Source organism: Diabrotica undecimpunctata, unplaced genomic scaffold (assembly GCF_040954645.1).
Source record: "Diabrotica undecimpunctata isolate CICGRU unplaced genomic scaffold, icDiaUnde3 ctg00000578.1, whole genome shotgun sequence".
NCBI classification, from domain to species: domain Eukaryota; kingdom Metazoa; phylum Arthropoda; class Insecta; order Coleoptera; family Chrysomelidae; genus Diabrotica; species Diabrotica undecimpunctata.
In genome coordinates this window covers 198,468-217,171 of record NW_027311891.1, presented here as the reverse complement: position 1 = coordinate 217,171, position 18,704 = coordinate 198,468, and positions in this window count along the sequence as shown.

Here is an 18,704-nt window from a genome sequence, read left to right as displayed (position 1 = left end):
AGTATTGACTAGGAATAAAATATTGTTGACAATTGGATACAAATCGATCAAAAACAGCTCGTATAGCTGCTAGTTTATCTACTCTTTTTCGTTCTTCTCTATTTTCGATATTATCGAATCGTAGGCATTTTAAAAGTAATATAAATCTTTGCAGGGACATTGTTAGCCTGAAAATGTCAATTCCTGTTCCATCTGTAGCCCACAGATCCTCCAGATTTAACCTGTTGGCTTTATAAACGCCTGATAGATATAATAATCCGAAACTGCACGAATTTCTTCTGCGTCCGTAGACTTGGTGATATATTTATGTTGATCATTATAATTCTGAGCAACTAAACTGATTTTTTTATTAGTGCAGTGGACAATATCTTCCACAATAATATTATCCATGAATAATTCCCAGCAAGAAATGGGCGACTTGCAATATTTTGCATTATTTCGAACACCGGGAAGTAAAGTTATTAAATTTTCTTGTCGTGTTCTAACCGATTTATTAGGACAGTTCTTTGCCCATTTTGTTTTCCCATCCCGTCCGATAAAAAACTTAGATTGCCTTACTTTATTATCTTCAAACTTATTGTTGTCTTGACAGGAATCTTCCGACGATGATTGATTTTTCTGATTAGAACTTCCAGGCTGACAATTTTCCACTGATTGAAGTTGATTTTCTAAAACATCCTCACTGGGACGAAGGCTAACCTGCTGACTTTCATTTTCAGATTCGCTTTCTGATCCTAACTCTGATCCAGTTAATTCATCCTGCCAAAGCTTCAAGAGAGCTTCTTGTTCTTTCTCCCAACTACACATATTTCTATATGTCTGAAATTAAAAATATCTAATCAATTTTCAATATTCCTACCAATTACATTATGTTTCTGTTAAAAAAATAAAGATAAATTGTGCTAGTATAAGAACTTACCTGTTAATAATTAACCGGTGTTGTGGGGTTAAAATTACCCAAAAACTAAATATTACTGCACTTCAACTGTGTGGTGGGGTTAAAATCACCCAAAAGTCCAAAGAACGCGACACCACTCGTTCAAATCTTATTTATATACTGAAATTTATGATGCAATACAAGATCTGTTATATTATGGGAAGGTATTCGTGGCGCCAGATGAATCTGGCGATGTTGCCACTATTTTAACAAGCGCTAATGAACGACGTGGGTGATTTTCACCCCACAACACAGTTGCCGGGTTAACTCAGTATGTCTGCCTACAGCGTCTTCAATGAACAGGTTATCTATTTAGGATGGAAATCAGGCTTCCTACAGAGTACCTACCTACAAGTGAAGAAGACATAGAAGATCTACAGATTGATGACAACGTAACAATCAAATGAAAAAATAAATTTAAATATTTGGGGTTTATAATCACAAAAAAGGTAACAACAAACGAAGAAATTACACAAAGATTAGGACAAACAAGAACAGCAATCCGACAACTTAATTCAGTATGGTAAGATAGAGACCTAAATATGAAGACAAAAACACAGATTTATAAAACATTAGTGCAAAGTATTATGACATATGGGGCTGAAAATTGTATCATAAACAAGAAAAACAGCAGTAAGATAGTAGCAACAGAGATGGAATGCCTGCGAAGATGCTGCAGAGTAACAAGAATGGATAGGAGAAGTCATGACGAAATAAAGCAAAGAACATCAATAGAAACAGACATATTAACATAGAACAAAAAAGACTAACGTGGTATGGACATGTGTAAGAAGAACTAGCAAAAACCAGATGGATAAAGAGAATAACCGAACGGAGCCCCATAGGAAGGAGGAAAAGAGAACGACCCCGAAAATCGTGGAGGAACGAAGTAGACGACGCCATGTGAGTAAGAGAGGCCTAAACGATGGAAAATGGGACAACAGAGAGAGATGGAAACTGTTGAGCGAGGGAAGAGAGTGAATACTGTTGAATCCCCAAATATGTATATAAAAAACAGGCTTTTAAAAAACTGTTAAATGCAAGAATGCAGAGGAAGAGACCTATTGAAAGACTTAGAAAGTGATGAGAGGATGGTGTAAATAAGGATGCAAGAAATTTCCTTTAAATACCCAAAGTGTTGTGCAGCAGAGCGTCCATCTTTCTCATTTATGGTTCTTTTAGTAAAATATATGGAGCAGAACATTCGGTACCTGAGAAAAAAGTGATAAGTAGTAGTGCGAAAAGTGAAGAACATTGTTTTCTCGGATGTGCAGAGTTTTTAAATATTTTTTAAAATTTATTAGCAGTTTGTATTAGATTATCTTTAAATGATTGTGCTTTATTTAATTTTGCGTTCAATTATTTCTGTATTTTATTTTACTTAAGAATGGTATTTTTAAAGTGTCTTGACAATTCTTTCAACGGGTTAGTTGTTGAGAAGCAGCAACTAACTTCTGTTTGGGAGGAATTAGGTCGGAATCTCATTTCACGGAAATATTTGACTGTTATCTTCATTCTGTCGTTAGAGCATCTTCAGAACATATATTTTATTATTTGTATTTTTCTACGTATATGATTTTAGAAAATGTATTGAAAGTATAATTTCAGTAAACGGATTTTAACATAGTTTTGATAATGTTTTTATTTGGTTTTTAAGCAATACAATGAAACCAGCTATAAGCAAATAAGTAGAAATAATTCATGTACTTTTGATAAATTAAGTCGACTGACAATCTATTGGTTATTGATCAAGACCTGTCGCCTTGTTGTCTTTTGGACTTCTGTTGTTATTATTAGTTCTTGATTTGCTATATCTAGATCCCCAGTTTCTAAAAAAAGGTTAAGATATTTTTATTTACTTAATGTAATTTTTATTACTTAACTAGTTATAAACATTAATTTGTTTAATTTACTCTTCATACGATACGAAAAGGTAATCGCAAAAGTAAATTATTTACACTAATATTTATCCTAACGTAATATCTTTTTACGAAAAACCAACTTGTCACGTTTCGAAAAATTCTCTCCTTTGTCTCCTTTTCGCCTGACTTGGTTATCTTATTTACCACACTAATAATGAAATATTCCCATTTGCCAAAAATAACCTATTGTACAGCACTGTAGAAAACGGGGGCTTCGCTATGACAAATCTAACAAAAGGTTTTCTCGCACGCAGTAGTAATAATCTTCGACATTCAGCTAAATCTTATCGAAATTATGTGTCTTCCAAATGTTTTCTCCTTTATCCGGGATAATGACAACACTTGAGCCAACCCTTAACAATAGAAAAAAAATCAATGAAACTTCGCCTTCTGGATTGGGTAGTTATAGCTCAGAAATTTTATAAGATTAAGTTGGTTAACTTTATGACTTGAAGAGATATTTCTAAAAATGTGTTCACTAATTCAGTCTTAAGTGGTGATGCTATGTATATATATATATATATATATATATATATATATATACATATTATTTCGTGGGTTTGTCGGTCTGTTGTAAATAAAACTACTTAAATATTGCTTAAACGTTTCGGCAAATTTGCTATTTTCAATAAGTACTTTATTTTCATATTATAAACATTACATTATACACTTATATTTCATGTTTACACTTTTTAAAAGTTTAACATGAAATAAACAATTGGTATCTGACATTGACAGATGACATCTGGCAGGTATATTTAACTAGGAGTGGTTTAGTGTCGTATTTTAAATATCTGCTATAGTGCATTTAAAAAACAACTCAATTTATTAAATTATGATACATATTAGAAAGGTCTTTGATGTCAGTCTTAATATTTTAGAATTTGGATCTTTTTTTATGTGAATCATCTCCAATATGCATCTTTTGTTGTAACTTTATTAGTGTATTATTATTATTGGTAGGTATGGTTTGGGTTTGTTTTGGTTTGGTATTGGAATTAGATTGATTTCTGATAATATAACTTTTTTTTTAATTAGAGGGTTGTAAAATTATGGTGAATAAATATTTTTTTCTAAAATAACTTTAATTCTTCTCAAATTTGCGGAATGGTATTGTGAACTAGATAGCTTAATTGCTCTGTCAGTAAGACTGAACACTACAACTCTTTTATGGGCTATGGGTACGTTGGTATTAAAATTTAGATACCTTCCGGACCAAACATTTTTTTGTAAACCAGTTAGTTGTTATCATTCTTCTAGTGTTGTTATATTCTAAACTTAAATCAAGAAAAGTAATTTTATTTTTTGCTTCTAGTGTATGAGTAAATTGAATGTTATTATAGAAATTATTGAACATTTAAAAGGTATGATCGATTTCATGATCTGGAATGCAGAGTGAGCAGTCATCAACATATCGTTTGTAGAAATGTATGTTGTACTTCAATTTAAAAATGACTGTTGTTTCTAATATTTCCATTATTAAGTTTGCCATTGTATCTAAGATAGGCGAACCCATGGCCACTCCAGAAATCTAAAAATAGTATTCATTTTCCTGTTGAAAGAACGTTAACTGAGGCAGAATTTTACACCCTCTAGGAATTTTTCAAGAGGAAGACAAGTATGTGTTTGGATATCATTCCATCTAGTCTTGACACTGTTTAGAGCTATTTCAATTGGGATGTTAGTGTATAATGATGTTACATCAAAAGATATAAGTTTGCGATTAACTGGTACAGACTGTTTTGAAATAAAATTGTAAAAATCTCATGAATCCTGTATATGATAGTGGCTTTTACCGATTGCATTTCCCAAAATGTCTGCAAAAGATTTAGTGAGGTTATATGTTGGACTTCCAATTTTACTAATAATTGAGCGAAGAGGAATGTCGTTTTTATGTACTTTTGGAATCCATAATATATGAAGATGTGCCATTGTGAGATATTAATTTATTTTTAAGTTCAAGTCTATGTATTTCGTATATACAATTTGTTAATGAGAGAATTTAAACAAGTTTGGATTTTACTTTTAAGATTTGTTTTTTCTTTTTTGTGTTTGGTTTGGGATCGCTAAATACTAATATCATGTCAGTGATAGTCTATGAGGCACTTGATCCCAGAATGGGCCTTGTCATCTCGAGTTTGTGGATCGAAAACTGATTGTATATCGAATTTCCACAAAACTCCAGCAAATGAGGCTGAGTGGCATCAGGTGCATCGTAGTCAATCGCCGTGATGATATTCATGTTCAGTGACTCCAAAAACCTCCGAGTAGTTATATATTAAACTTAATTTCGTCATTTATTACCGAATTCAAAATTTATTACTTTTCATCACTTCGAAAAACATTTTTCTTGTTCATTAATGCAATTTTAATTCTCGAATCAATATTTTTGTTTACAAAATTTCCCAACATTTTTTGAATCGAATGAAATAAGTTTTAAATAAATAACTTTCAGTGACGTACTCTATATTTTTCTCTAACAAGTAGATTTTGACCCATCTGTGAAAAGTTTTTTCTGAAGTTGAATCATCAAAAGTAGGGAAATAAAATTTGGTTTGGGAATTGGAACAAATTAGTTTCAGCTGAGATTTCTAAATAGGAAAAAACATTAAAAAATGCTATAGCTAAAGGAGAAGAATTTTTTTGTGCAACCATTTGTCAACTAAGTTAGATACAAATATGTCGGATATTTTTTGCAATAGGTAGGTTTGGTTTACCTTGACATTTAAGGATAAACTTTCCAGTTAAAAAAAGATGTCTTAAATGTAATGAAGGTTCCGTAAAAAGCCACCACAGTCAAGAATTGACCTAGTACAATAGATTAATCTTAGAATCAGCGCCCCATTGGTGACGAGTAACTACGTTTAAAACATTTAGCCTTTTTTCGCATTTAATTAAACAGTTATTAATATGTTCTCCCCACGTTAATTTAATATCAAGGATGACGCCGAGATAAGTATAATGTTTTTGGACAGGTATAGTTACATTACCAATTCTAATACTGGATATATTCGGTAAGCGATTACGACTAAATAACACTACAGCGGATTTATTTGAAGTAAGTTCCAACCCTTATTTAAGAAATAATTCTCTTGCACTGTACATAATCCGTTTTATTAAACCAATACATACAACCAATAAGAATTTTTAGAAGTATAAAGACAGAAATCATCACCGTATTATAAAATATTACAATTAATAGCCATACCACGTAGATCCATATTATATAGATTAAACAACAGAGGGCTAAGCACAGATCCCTGCGGCAAACCTTAATAAAGTAACCTTGGACCAATTATTTTATTATTGCACAGAATGAATACTTGTCTATTAACAAATAGATTAACGAATACCTGTGCACATCTAGTTGGGACTCCTATATTTGTTAATTTCTCGAAAAGTAAGTTTAAAATAACGTTATCATATGCACTCGAAATATCTACAGAAAGTGGTACTAAAAGTTAAATTCGTATAGGAGATTTGAGAAATACTTTTTGTGCTTGATATCAGGAAGTTTACAAAAGAAAACTTTTTCTAATTTCTAATTTCTTCCGCAACACTGTGTATTCAATGTACTAGACAAGTAACGTGTGTGAAGTTCTTTTCATGGCGCCGTCTCCTTTTAAAGGTTGACGATCCAAATGGCAATTGTAGTTTTAGAAACTGTTGCGCGGAATATTTCTGCAGATGAGCGGTCGAACCATCTCCTCAGGTCTTTCAGCCACGAGTTCTGGCGTCTTCCTACTGATCTTTTGCCCTGTACGTCTCCTTCCAGTATAACTTGAAGTAATTCGTATCTTTCGCCTCTCAACACTTGACCCAAGTCTTGCATTTTCCTCTCTTTGATTATTCTTAGTAATTCTTTTTGTTTACACATGCGACGAAGTACCTCAACATTAGTAACTCTTTGTACCATGAAATTCTCAACATTCGTCTGTATATATACATCTCAAAGGTGTGTGAAGTTGGTATAAATTATTTTTAAATTTTGTCCTGCCTTGACCATAGATTGTGCAGTATCGATTAAAAAAGCAATAATTAATGGTTGGGAACAGCTGCAGAATTTTTTTTTTGGATATTTCTTCTTGTGCAAAACGTTGTTGTAGAGTTAGATTAAATGAGCAATATATCTTCCAGGCGAATCAGTGGCTTTATCAACACACACGTAGAAGTAATTGTCACTAATATTAGTTTTTATATTATCTATTACTGACGAGTACAACGAGTTGATATGGTTTCTCTTTATAGTCCTTTCACTTGGAATATTCAATTTATAATATTTTAAAAGGTAAAAGAAATAATGAATTGGACTTACTCACAATCAATTTAATTTAACTAATCAGACGACCGGTTTCGCTTTCTATAATATGCAAAGCATCTTCAGGTCACGATACAAAGTTAAATAAATGCTGAAAATAATAAACCCATATTAGGGTGTTGTCTAATAAAGATAAAATAAAGATAGATGATATAAATTATATAAATTACAGTAATTATACCAATATTACATGTCTGTGGTTTTTCAAAATGAATAAGATGTTTAAGCAGACAAGGTAAGACCCACAAATTGGTAAAATAGTCTATTAAACTGTAATGAATTAATAAATAAACAAATAAATAAAACATTACTTACATGCCGGTACATGCCAAGTTTTATTTATTTGTTTATTTATTAATTCATTACAGTTTAATAGACTATTTTACCAATTTGTGGGTCTTACCTTGTCTGCTTAAACATCTTATTCATTTTGAAGAACCACAGACATGTAATATTGGCATAATTACTGTAATTTATTTAATTTATATCATCTATCTTTATTTTATCTTTATAAGACAACACCCTAATATGGGTTTATTATTTTCAGCATTTATTTAACTTTGTATCGTGACCTGAAGATGCTTTGCATATTATAGAAAGCGAAACCGGTCGTCTGATTAGTTAAATTAAATTGATTGTGAGTAAGTCTAATTTATTATTTCTTTTACCTTTTGAAATGGACTCACACAAGCAACACATTCATGATTTTATAATATTTTTTTTTAAAAAGAAGTTAAGTTTATTGAATAATTTTAAAAGTGGTATATTTGGAAAGATTAATGTACGGCACAAGTCTTCATTAAAAGTATTTTGTCTGTTTCCTTCTTTCGAACTTGACCAAAAGCACTTAAAAACCGAAGCTTGATATTTTTCTCCAGATTTAGTTTTGTTTTTTTTTTGGCTAAATGTAACGTAATTCTAACATATTGATATATTTGAAATTTCCTTTCGCGTGCAATCTGTAACAGATGTTTTCTTATACATAACTACAGTTAGAATCGATTTCTTTACAATCTTAAACTAAAGGCATCAATAAAAGAAATTTCAAGTAACTGCACTATTATTACATGGCAGTCACTGATATTTCAGCAATAGTTAAAATATATAATTTCTACTAAAATATACATAAATAGGTATTAGTATTATATTAAAATATAATTATATTATTTATGTTTTATTAAAAATCATTAGAATACGATAAACCGACATATCTATGTTTTGTAGACCTTAAGAAGGCATTTGATTAAGTCAAATTAAAAAACGTTATCCACTTATTGTACTCAAGAGAGATACTTCTAGGAATAATCAAAGCGATCGAAAATATCTACCAAAACAACACAATAAAAGTAAAAGTAGAAGAAGAACTAACAGACCCTATTGAAGCTGGCAACGGGATAAGAGAGCAAGATTGCCTATGTCCTCTATTGTTCAACCTTATTATCGAATAATAAAAAATAAGAACTATAAAACGATGCCAAATGGGTAGAAAAACAAAAAAAACGGGTGTGGCAATCCAGTGGGACTGCCGGTAGAAGTTATACTTCTATACACGCGTTCGCCGTTACAAATTTATATGGGAGTCAATCTGCACATTCATTACATATGTAATGCTATAGGTAAAAGAGAGCACAAAAAAAACAGAATTAGGTATATAGGTATATAGTGCATCGTTTGCTGTATATAAACAACATTTGACTTGTAATAGGAGGATTTCATCAAAATATAATAATATTTTGATGAAAATGTATATTTTTATTTTCATATAAATGTATGAAAGGAGTTGAATGCAAAAAATTTTTTTTACACATACTCTGCAGTAAAATTCATTATTTATTTTGTTATTAATATAAAATACAATACAATACACTGCAACATATTTCAATATAATAATACAATACAAATTAAAATGCAATATTCATAAGTATTTAAAAATGACAATATACATAACTATTATTCCAAACTCAATTAAAAATTTCTATGAGTACGCTAATAATTAAAAATAAAGTAATCAATCAGTGGAAATGATAACAAATAAATGTTTCCGATTCTAAAAATGCTAAGATATTAAATAAATAGTATTCATCAGTATTTAAAAATGACCATAGGCATACATAACTTACTTACCCATATGTTTAATTTACCATAATAATAATATTCATCATCATCATCATCCAGCCTCAAGAGTCCACTGCTGAACATAGGCCTCTTCCTCATGTTTCCAACCCCGTCTATCTTGCGCCGCTCTTATCCAGTTTTTATTGAGTCTTCTTAAATCGTCAGTCCATCTTGTTGGTGGTCGACCGACGCTTCTCTTGTCTTCCCTTGGCCTCCTTTGGTTATTCTGTCTCGCAGAGTTATTCCTAACATGGACTGCTCCATTCTTCTCTGCGTGACTCTGAGTTTGGTAGCTGCTGCTTTTGTTAAGGTAAGTGTTTTTGCTCCGTACGTCAAGACTGGGAGGACGCACTGATCAAATACCTTTCTCTTTAGGCATGTGGGCAGCTCACTTTTAAAAGTTTCTCTCAGTTTTCCAAATGCTGCCCACCCAAGGCCGATTCTTCTCTTCAGTTCATGAGTCTGGTTATCCCTGCCAATCATAATTTCATGTCCCAGGTATTTATATCTATCTACGAGTTCTATTTCTTTCCCACGAATACTGATGTTCTGGTTGGGTACCAAATTGGTCATGATTTTTGTTTTCGAGATATTTATATTTAAACCTACATTTTCTGTAGCCACAACGAGTTCCTGTACCATCTCTCTTGCCATACCTAGATCTTCAGCTCTTATAAGTATATCATCGGCGAAACGTAAGTTGTTTAGATATTCTCCATCTATTTTTATTCCCTTTGTCATCCAATCCAAATTCTTAAAAGCATGTTCTAGCACCGTATTAAAAAGTTTAGGTGACATTGGCTCTCCTTGTCTAACCCCCCGTTCTATTTTTATGCGATTACTGTTAGTATGTAATCTGACAGTGGTTGTTGCCTGCAGGTATATTTTGTATAATAGTTTAGTATATCTATAATCTAGCCTGCATTCTTTAAGCGCCTGTAATATTTTGCTTAGCTCAACTGTGTCAAAGGCTATGTGAAAATCGATAAATATTAGAACTAGTGGTTTATTGTATTCCACTGCTTTCTCTATTAGGGTTTTTATACTTTGTAGATGGTCATGTGTTCCGTAACTTTTTCGGAATTCTGCCTGTTCCCTTGGTTAATAAGTCTCTAATTTTCTTTCCATTCTCTTAACTAGTATTCGCGTAAACAAACAATATATATATATATATATATATATATATATATATATATATATATATATATATATTTATATATATATATATATATATATATATATATATATATATATAATATATATATTATATATATGGCTGAGGAGGCTAATCGGTCTGTAATTCTCTGTAATGATAATATTAATACAAATTAAAATGAAATATTCCTAAGTATTTAAAAATTACAATATACGTAACTTACTTTATGAAGATAAAAATAAAAAACCAACAACTCGGATTATGTTGTAAATTTTCATTTGATTTTAAAATTTAGCATATTTACGTATATAAATAATAATATTATATTATATATATATATATATATATATATATATATATATATATATATATATATATATATATATATATATATGTATATATAATATTAAATATATATACAAAAGGAACATTTTTATTCTCGAGAAAGGAAGAGAGAGAAAATATATCTTCTGTCTCTCGACAGAGAGAAATGCGTTTCGTTTTAAGTTTAATAATTTTTAAAGAACAATAATTCTACTTAAAATAATTTTAGATATGTTAAAGAACGTCAAATAAAGCTAAGTTAACACCATAAGCAACCCAAAGTATAATAGTTAACAAACTGTATCCCGTGAAAGCCTCTGTTCAAATAATATAGTTCATAGAACTGGAGTTTAATAGGTTTCGGGCACTTTCGCTGCTACTTGAATTTTACACGTACCTACTTTCAAGGTGCATCTACACTAGAGATCATCAATGAAATCTCAAAGCGATTAACCAGAACAAAGCATGTTGCTCGATGCACAACAGAAACAATTGCTAATCCAACTGAACTATTATGGAAATCCCGTAGAGTAATGAGATTCCACGCTTTAGATCTGTTAACTATGTTCAGTTTAGATTTAATATGTTAGATGTGATAATACAAGAATTATGCACGACTCCACCCGAATAATAGAGCTAATTGAGTGTTTATTATACAAAATGTGTAATTATTGATAGTTTAATATTTGCTAGATGTACATATTTTGTAAAGAAATAAGAAATCATTGACAAGATATATGTTGGAAGTTCTTATACCGCCTATTCGTTTCGGATGATGGCGACCAGCATGGCAATCTATATTTTGTACACCGCTACTTTGAAAAGATTTTTGGTTGTTGTGCTGAAACACGTACGTAGATTTTTTCAGCCTGGAAATCCTTTGTCTTCCTGGTCCTCGTGTTTCTTCTATTTTTCCCTGTAAAATTAATTGCAGCAACCCATATCTTTCGCCGTTCCTCATAATATGACTAAGGTATTTAATTTTGATCGAAGATCTTTTCATGGGCACAAGACCGTAACCAACACAAATTGATAACGAAGAATCTCCAATAATATTAAATCTGAAGTCCAGTATGCTATAAACAACTCAAAATCTAGCAGAGCCTCTGGGCCAGATTAAGTTTATATCGAGCTGATTAAACTTATAGACGAATACAATTTGTACGAATACAAGTGCAATAACTATACTTTTTAACAACATAATATACAAATCTGGTGAGATACCTACAGAATGGCTTTTATCGACCTTTGTTTCGCTACCAAAAACCAAAAACTTCAAGCACCTTAATGGCTATAGATTAATCAGCTTAATCTCACACTTCAGAACAGTGGAAGCTCTGTATAGTTCCACAACTTTTGCCCAAAAATGTCGAGACCAAAAAAAAGATCTTTTCGTTGCGTGTATAGACTACCAGGGTAGACCAGACTGGCACTCCGTTACGGATCTAAACAAACTGACAGGATAGTTCCAAGAGAGCATAGCTAGCAGATGAGCTTATTCAAAGACTACAGTAAAATTCACTAGGTACATTTACTGTGATTGGTCGTTATCGACATATGATTTGTGAGGTTATGTGTCTTTGTGTCTTATATTGGCGGTTTTATTTAACACAAAGCACACAAAAATATTTTCTTTGTTTGGCGCCGGTTTTATTCCAACTCCAAGCTGACATAAATAATTTCAATTGTTTTAAGAATCTTGTCGTTAGAACACCATATTTAATTATCCAACTCCTGGTTTTAGCAAGAAATTATGGGTTCCAGTACTCCATCTACTTCAACAAGCTCTGAAATTCTCTCAGGGGCCTGCCACCTTTGCAGCAAAGTATTTAAAAATGTAAAATTACGAAATCGTCATTTCAAAAGAATGAATAAAATCGATGTATCATAAAATAAAATGAATCATATAGTTTGTCCGTTATGTGAGCAAGAAACTAATTGTGAAAGTCATGAGAAGTTACGAAAACATCTCAATTACCACTACCAAGTGAGTATTAAACTAATAACTTTTGAATTTTCTAGAAAACAAGAATATGAGACATGGAAAGATATGCAGAAAATTCAGACAAGTTATACAATGAATAGAGTGGTTAAGAGAAATTATTATAAGATATTATACTGTGAGTGTAACAGAAGTAACATCAAAGGTAGGTGCAATACTTTGTTACTTGTAATAATTAAAGCTTATACTTGTCTATCTTTAGGATATAAGCCCAACCATAAAATTAGGACAGAGAAATTTGGTGGATCAATTAAAATTAAAGGAGTGTGCCCTTCCAGGCTGATCTGTACACTGAGAGATCAAGGACAAGTTTCTGTCAGTTATTGGAAAACACATGCTGGATATAAAGAAGAAATAAGAACCATACATCTCTCAAAAGCACAAGGAAAAACGATTGTAGAGAAGTTAATGTCTGGGGTGTCACCCAGCAGAATTTTAGATGATTCAAGAAAATTGAAAACACCAAAACTAGGAAGACTTACCCTATTAACAACTCAAGATATCACAAATTTGTCCAGAAAGTATAATATACACAAAAAATGGGATCAAAATGATAAAGTAGCAACAGCCTGAAAGGTTCAGGAATGGAATGCTAACAACAAGAATTATGCTTTCTTATTCAAGAAAGAAGGTAAACACCAAAAGATTTTTAATACCTATCACATTTATAATAATTAATCTTGTGTGGCTTCTCATGTAACAATCCTTTTTATACAAGCAATAAACATTTTTAAATAATATAACTGCTAAGTTTGTAGTTACTGGCCTTTTACATAGCTAATTTTATTGTGGCGGTGGTAATAGTTTATGGGTCAAATTTACTGCTTTGTTACCTTTGCCTCCCTCATGTAATAATTCTCACTTGTCAAAATCAACAACTTTCACCCCTTAACTAACTATAGAGTTTTAAGTTAATTTCTTTTTATCATCATCATTGATACAACTTTTTTTGGTTCTTGGTCTGTTTACGAATACTTCCCGATTCTCTCTGTATTTTATAGTATTTTCGACAAATTTTTGATTTATAAAAGTGCCATCTAATGTTTTATTTGTTCCTTATATACTCTTCAGTCTTCCTCTTGTTTTATGTCCAGCTGACATTTATTAAGTATTTCATCTTACATTCTTTCCACATGTCCCTTCTACTGAAGCTGAAGAATATATGAGGAGCGTGTGGGTACTAACTCTGTTTTAGATAATGCTGCAAGGTGTTTGGGAGAAAATTCAACTATCAAATCAAGTCATGAGGAGGAAATTAATGAATTTGTCAGAAAGAAGCTGGAACAGAGAAATGTGATTCAGGAAAACATCATCCAACAACGTCTTCAAGACTTACAACACTTTAAAAATGTCATCGACAGCTTAGTTGACTTAGATGATGAAAGTTATACACAATTAAAAGACACAATCATAAAAAAATTTATGAGAGATGTTGAAGAAGCAAATCGTAAGGCGAAGGAAAAATTTCAGGAAGCCACAAAGAAGGGAAAAATGGAAAAGCAGCAATATTTTTCTTCCAATAAAAAAAGAAACTGATTTAAAAATTAAATTTGAATAATTCTTGTAGCTCACATGTATTTTTTGTTTTTGTATCTTTATTCAATTTTTATTATAGCTTTATAGGTTTGTTTACAAGAAAGTTAGTTAATTTAAAATTATATGTTTACTTGATTAGTAATAGTAAAATTTCTTAAAATATTAATGTTAAGTAATGATGTTATTTGTAGACTTTTATATTAGAGTTGTATTTTGAAACCTGGATGTACTGGGTCCTAGGTGAGGTTTAGAGGGGTTTTACCTTCGCCATTGCACCAATAAGGCCCCCCTCAAAGAATAAATTTTAAACATAGCTATTTAGTGTTTTATTTGTTTTGCAATAGTTATTTCCAGTAAACGTTTGCTTAATTTTGTTCAGAAAATTTTTCACCTCATGGTGAAATCTAACACAATTTAGTTCCACTTTTTAGAAATAAAAGTAGATAAAAGTCAATTTGGATATATATAAGGCAAGTTGACAATAGCAATTTTTAATATAAAACAGCTAATGGAAAAATTTAAAGTGAAAAGGAAAGAGTTTACATAATTTTTATTAAACTTGAGATGGCATATGCCTACAAAAAAAAATTAAAACAATAATACCTAGATATTTAATAAAAAAAACAGCACTAGGATATCATACACAGTCAGCTTATTCCTAAAATATGTAGTACTAATACCCAAGTTTCATTTTATTAAAAATAAAATATGATAAATTTTAAATTAATATACACCTACCGATCAATCACAGCAAATGTATCTTGTTATTTTCAGTGTAAGAAAATTAAAGACATTTCGAATAAAACTGTAATAAGTCTGCTTAATCCTAAAATACGAATATTATCCTCTTGCTACCAATACCCCATTTTCAGTTCAATAAACATTAAACCCGCCAAATTTTAAATTAAGACACGCCCACCCACCAATCACAGCAAATGTACCTAGTGAATTTTACTGTAGTCTTTTAATCAAACAGGCGGCAGAAGTTTTACGCGCTAAATTTGAAATCGTATACGTCAAATTTACGTACACTGGAAATCTAGGGTTAAATAACTGTTGTATATTATGTTATACAATATTGATCTGCCCATGCAAATTCTTCTCTTTTTGTCTTTTTTTCGTCAAAATGCCTACATAGTGGATGTTCCCAATTATGAAGATCTATTATGTAAATATTGCATTTTTCGCTTTTGTGAATCCTTTTTAATATATGAAAAATAATAGACAGACTAAAATACATGTCAGAGATATTTAATTTTATTGTACAGGTAGTTGTTCTCAAACACTAAAGGTCCATGGAAATAATATTAACCTAGTTTCATGTACAGATGCTTTAAATATAATCAATTGTGTCACGAGTGAAATTTGCTTTGTTCCTATTTTACCTTCTCCGTAGTGCTTATTGTTAACCAATTGTTGTGTTCTGATAGTAGCCGACATTCGCTGAGGTGATTGTCAAGACGACTCTATCGACCGAGTCACTTTAATTATCTTTATTACTTTTAAACAATTGTTTCTTCGATACAATGGAAGTAATGAGTGTGAAATTGAAACAAAAGATAGTTTCGACATAGAAGCTGATAACTAGTGAATGCTTTTACAAATTCACTTTATTTACAAATTTATATTTACAAATAATATTTATACATCTTTTATTCTGTTCTTTAATTATATAGCGTAAGTTGAAAATATCAAAATATAATATGATGTGATGTTCCAATTTTTGCACTTGGGTGCAAAATTCAATGTAGATTCTAATAATAAAAATGTCAATTCTAATAATAAAAACATGACTCTTGAAAACTGAATAAATTATACAACTTGAAAATAAGATATTTTTATTCATGGGGAGAAAACTGAAAAATACACATAATGAAGTTTGAATATAAATGTAAAAAAAACAGAACATCTCAAAAATCTAGAGTATCTAGAAGCAATTTAAAACATATAACAATCCATAATTAATCGATAATCGACTCATAAGCTGAATGATATTGTACAGTGGCGGATTCAGAAATTTTTGTCGGGGGGTCATGAGTATTGAGGGTGATTTTGATATAGGATTTAGATTTTTGCACTTTTAAGATTGGTATGATTTGTGCCTCATGTAAGGGAACCATTTTCTCAATAATTATTTTAAACGATATATTAAACCAATGAAGAAAGAAGGGTACAATATTAAGTTGTCTTAAACAAAAAAAAATATTTAAACCCACATACTGTATGACAGTAAAATCAAGTGTATAAGACTATTAAACAAAAGGAAAATTATTAAAATATAAATATTGAAAAATCAAGGACTGTCAATTTAAACTACAAAATCAAGAACAGACCAAGAATAAATAAGTATAGACCAAAGTTAAGTAATTTAAATGCAATGATTCAATGTAAGTGTAAACATTAATGAATGTATTAAACATTCCTAATAAACTTTATCTTATCGTTGGATATCCGATATCAATTTATACAAACATTCATTTATTCCTTATTGCTAGACTTCGGCAAATATGCAAATAAAAATGTAGAAAATATGCGCATAAATATGCACGTGTTTACCCGAAAATATGCAAATATTTTACAAAATATGCATACAAATAAATAAAAAAATCGTAAAATAGTAACAATTTTATTTAAAAAAAAAGTGTACATAACTAAATATTTCCTACTATTCATTAAGATTTACATTTATTTTAAGTAACTACATCATTTTTAAGTATGAATAAACTTATTTAGAATTATGGTAACAATAAATGACCAAGTGGTGTTCAAAATTTTCTAACAAAAACTTGTGGCTTCTGTCTGAGTACATATATGGAAAAACTTCGTTCAACATCAACTGATGTAACGGGAGCATTTTTCAAACTAACCAAAACATTTGGTTCTAAATTAATTGTTTCCGAAATATTTCCAGCTAGAACACTGACTACTTCAGAAAGAATATGGTAACCTTTATTTTTTTCCATAGTAGCTTCAAATTTTTTTAAAATATCTTTTCCAATATTACCTCTAACGTTCCGACAACATGACGCAAATTCTTTTATTAATGCTGTACTTTCGAACAATGACAGTTTTGGTGATTCTAACTGAGTAATTGTTTTTTGAACAAAACTAAAATTTGATTTTATAAATGAAAGTTCTTGTTGAAGCAAGTTACTCTGAAAAGTTTGTTTAGAATCCAAAAGAGATTGGGAACTTTCATCTGTTAACGTATCAATTATGTTCTTTATTTTAACAAAATGATCTGCATAAAAATTAGCTGCTTCTAACCATGTTCCCCATCGCGTTAAAATAGGTTGTGGTGGAAGAGGAATGTTAGGTAGCATTTCTTTATAAAGTTGAATTCTTATAGGAGATTTAAGAAATACTTTTTTGACACTGGATATCATGGTATTTACAAGAGGAAACTTTTTTCGTATTTCCTCTGCAACTCTGTTTAATCCATGCGCTACACAAGTAACATGTATTAAATCTGGGAAAAATATTTTTAAATTTTGTCCTGCTTTCACCATATAAGGAGCAGCATCCGATAAAATAAGCAGTAATTTATTAGAAGGAATAGTTGTCGGAAGAAAAAAAGTTGCTAATGTTTCTTGTATAAAACGCGAAATTGTTAAAGCATTTGTTTTCTCAAGTTGCTGGCATGAAATAAGATGAGATTTTGGTAAGGTATCTTCTTTAAGAACACCAATCAATAAATGAGCAATATACTTTCCTGAGGAATCAGTGGTTTCGTCTACAGATATGTAAAAATAATTATCTGCAATTTCTTCCTTAATATTAATTAACACCGACGAGTATAGCCCGTTCACATTATTTTTTCTTAGAGACCGATCACTTGGAACATTAAGTTTGCAATATTTTTTTAGAAACGAACTAAAATTTACATTTGCTAATTTTGAAAGCGGTATGTTTGCAGACACTAATGCGCGACACAAGTCTTCATTAAAAGTTTCTTGCTCATCTAATTTTTTTGAAGTAGATTGGAAACATTTAGCCATTGAAGTTTGATGTTTTCCTCCCATTTTTCCTTTTTTTGCAATGTGTGAAGCAGTTCTCACATGTTGGTCTATCTGAAATTTCTTCTCACATGCTATCTATAAATAAAAATAAAAACCTTTATTTTAACCCAACCTTTAAAATATAAAAATATACAAGGTGTTTTTGGTTAATCAAATAACTGGTTTGGAAAAAAAAACACTCGCTAAGTGTTTTAAATGCAGTATTAATCCACAAATTAGTTTTTGTTACTAACCATTAGTACATCATATAACTTATTTTAAAATTCAACAAAAGTTTTTTTTTGTTAATTCAATTACAATAAAAATAATTGTGTTTTAGAATAGCTGACTTTATAAAAAAAAAGTAAAGGTGAAAAATTTTTCTAAATACACACC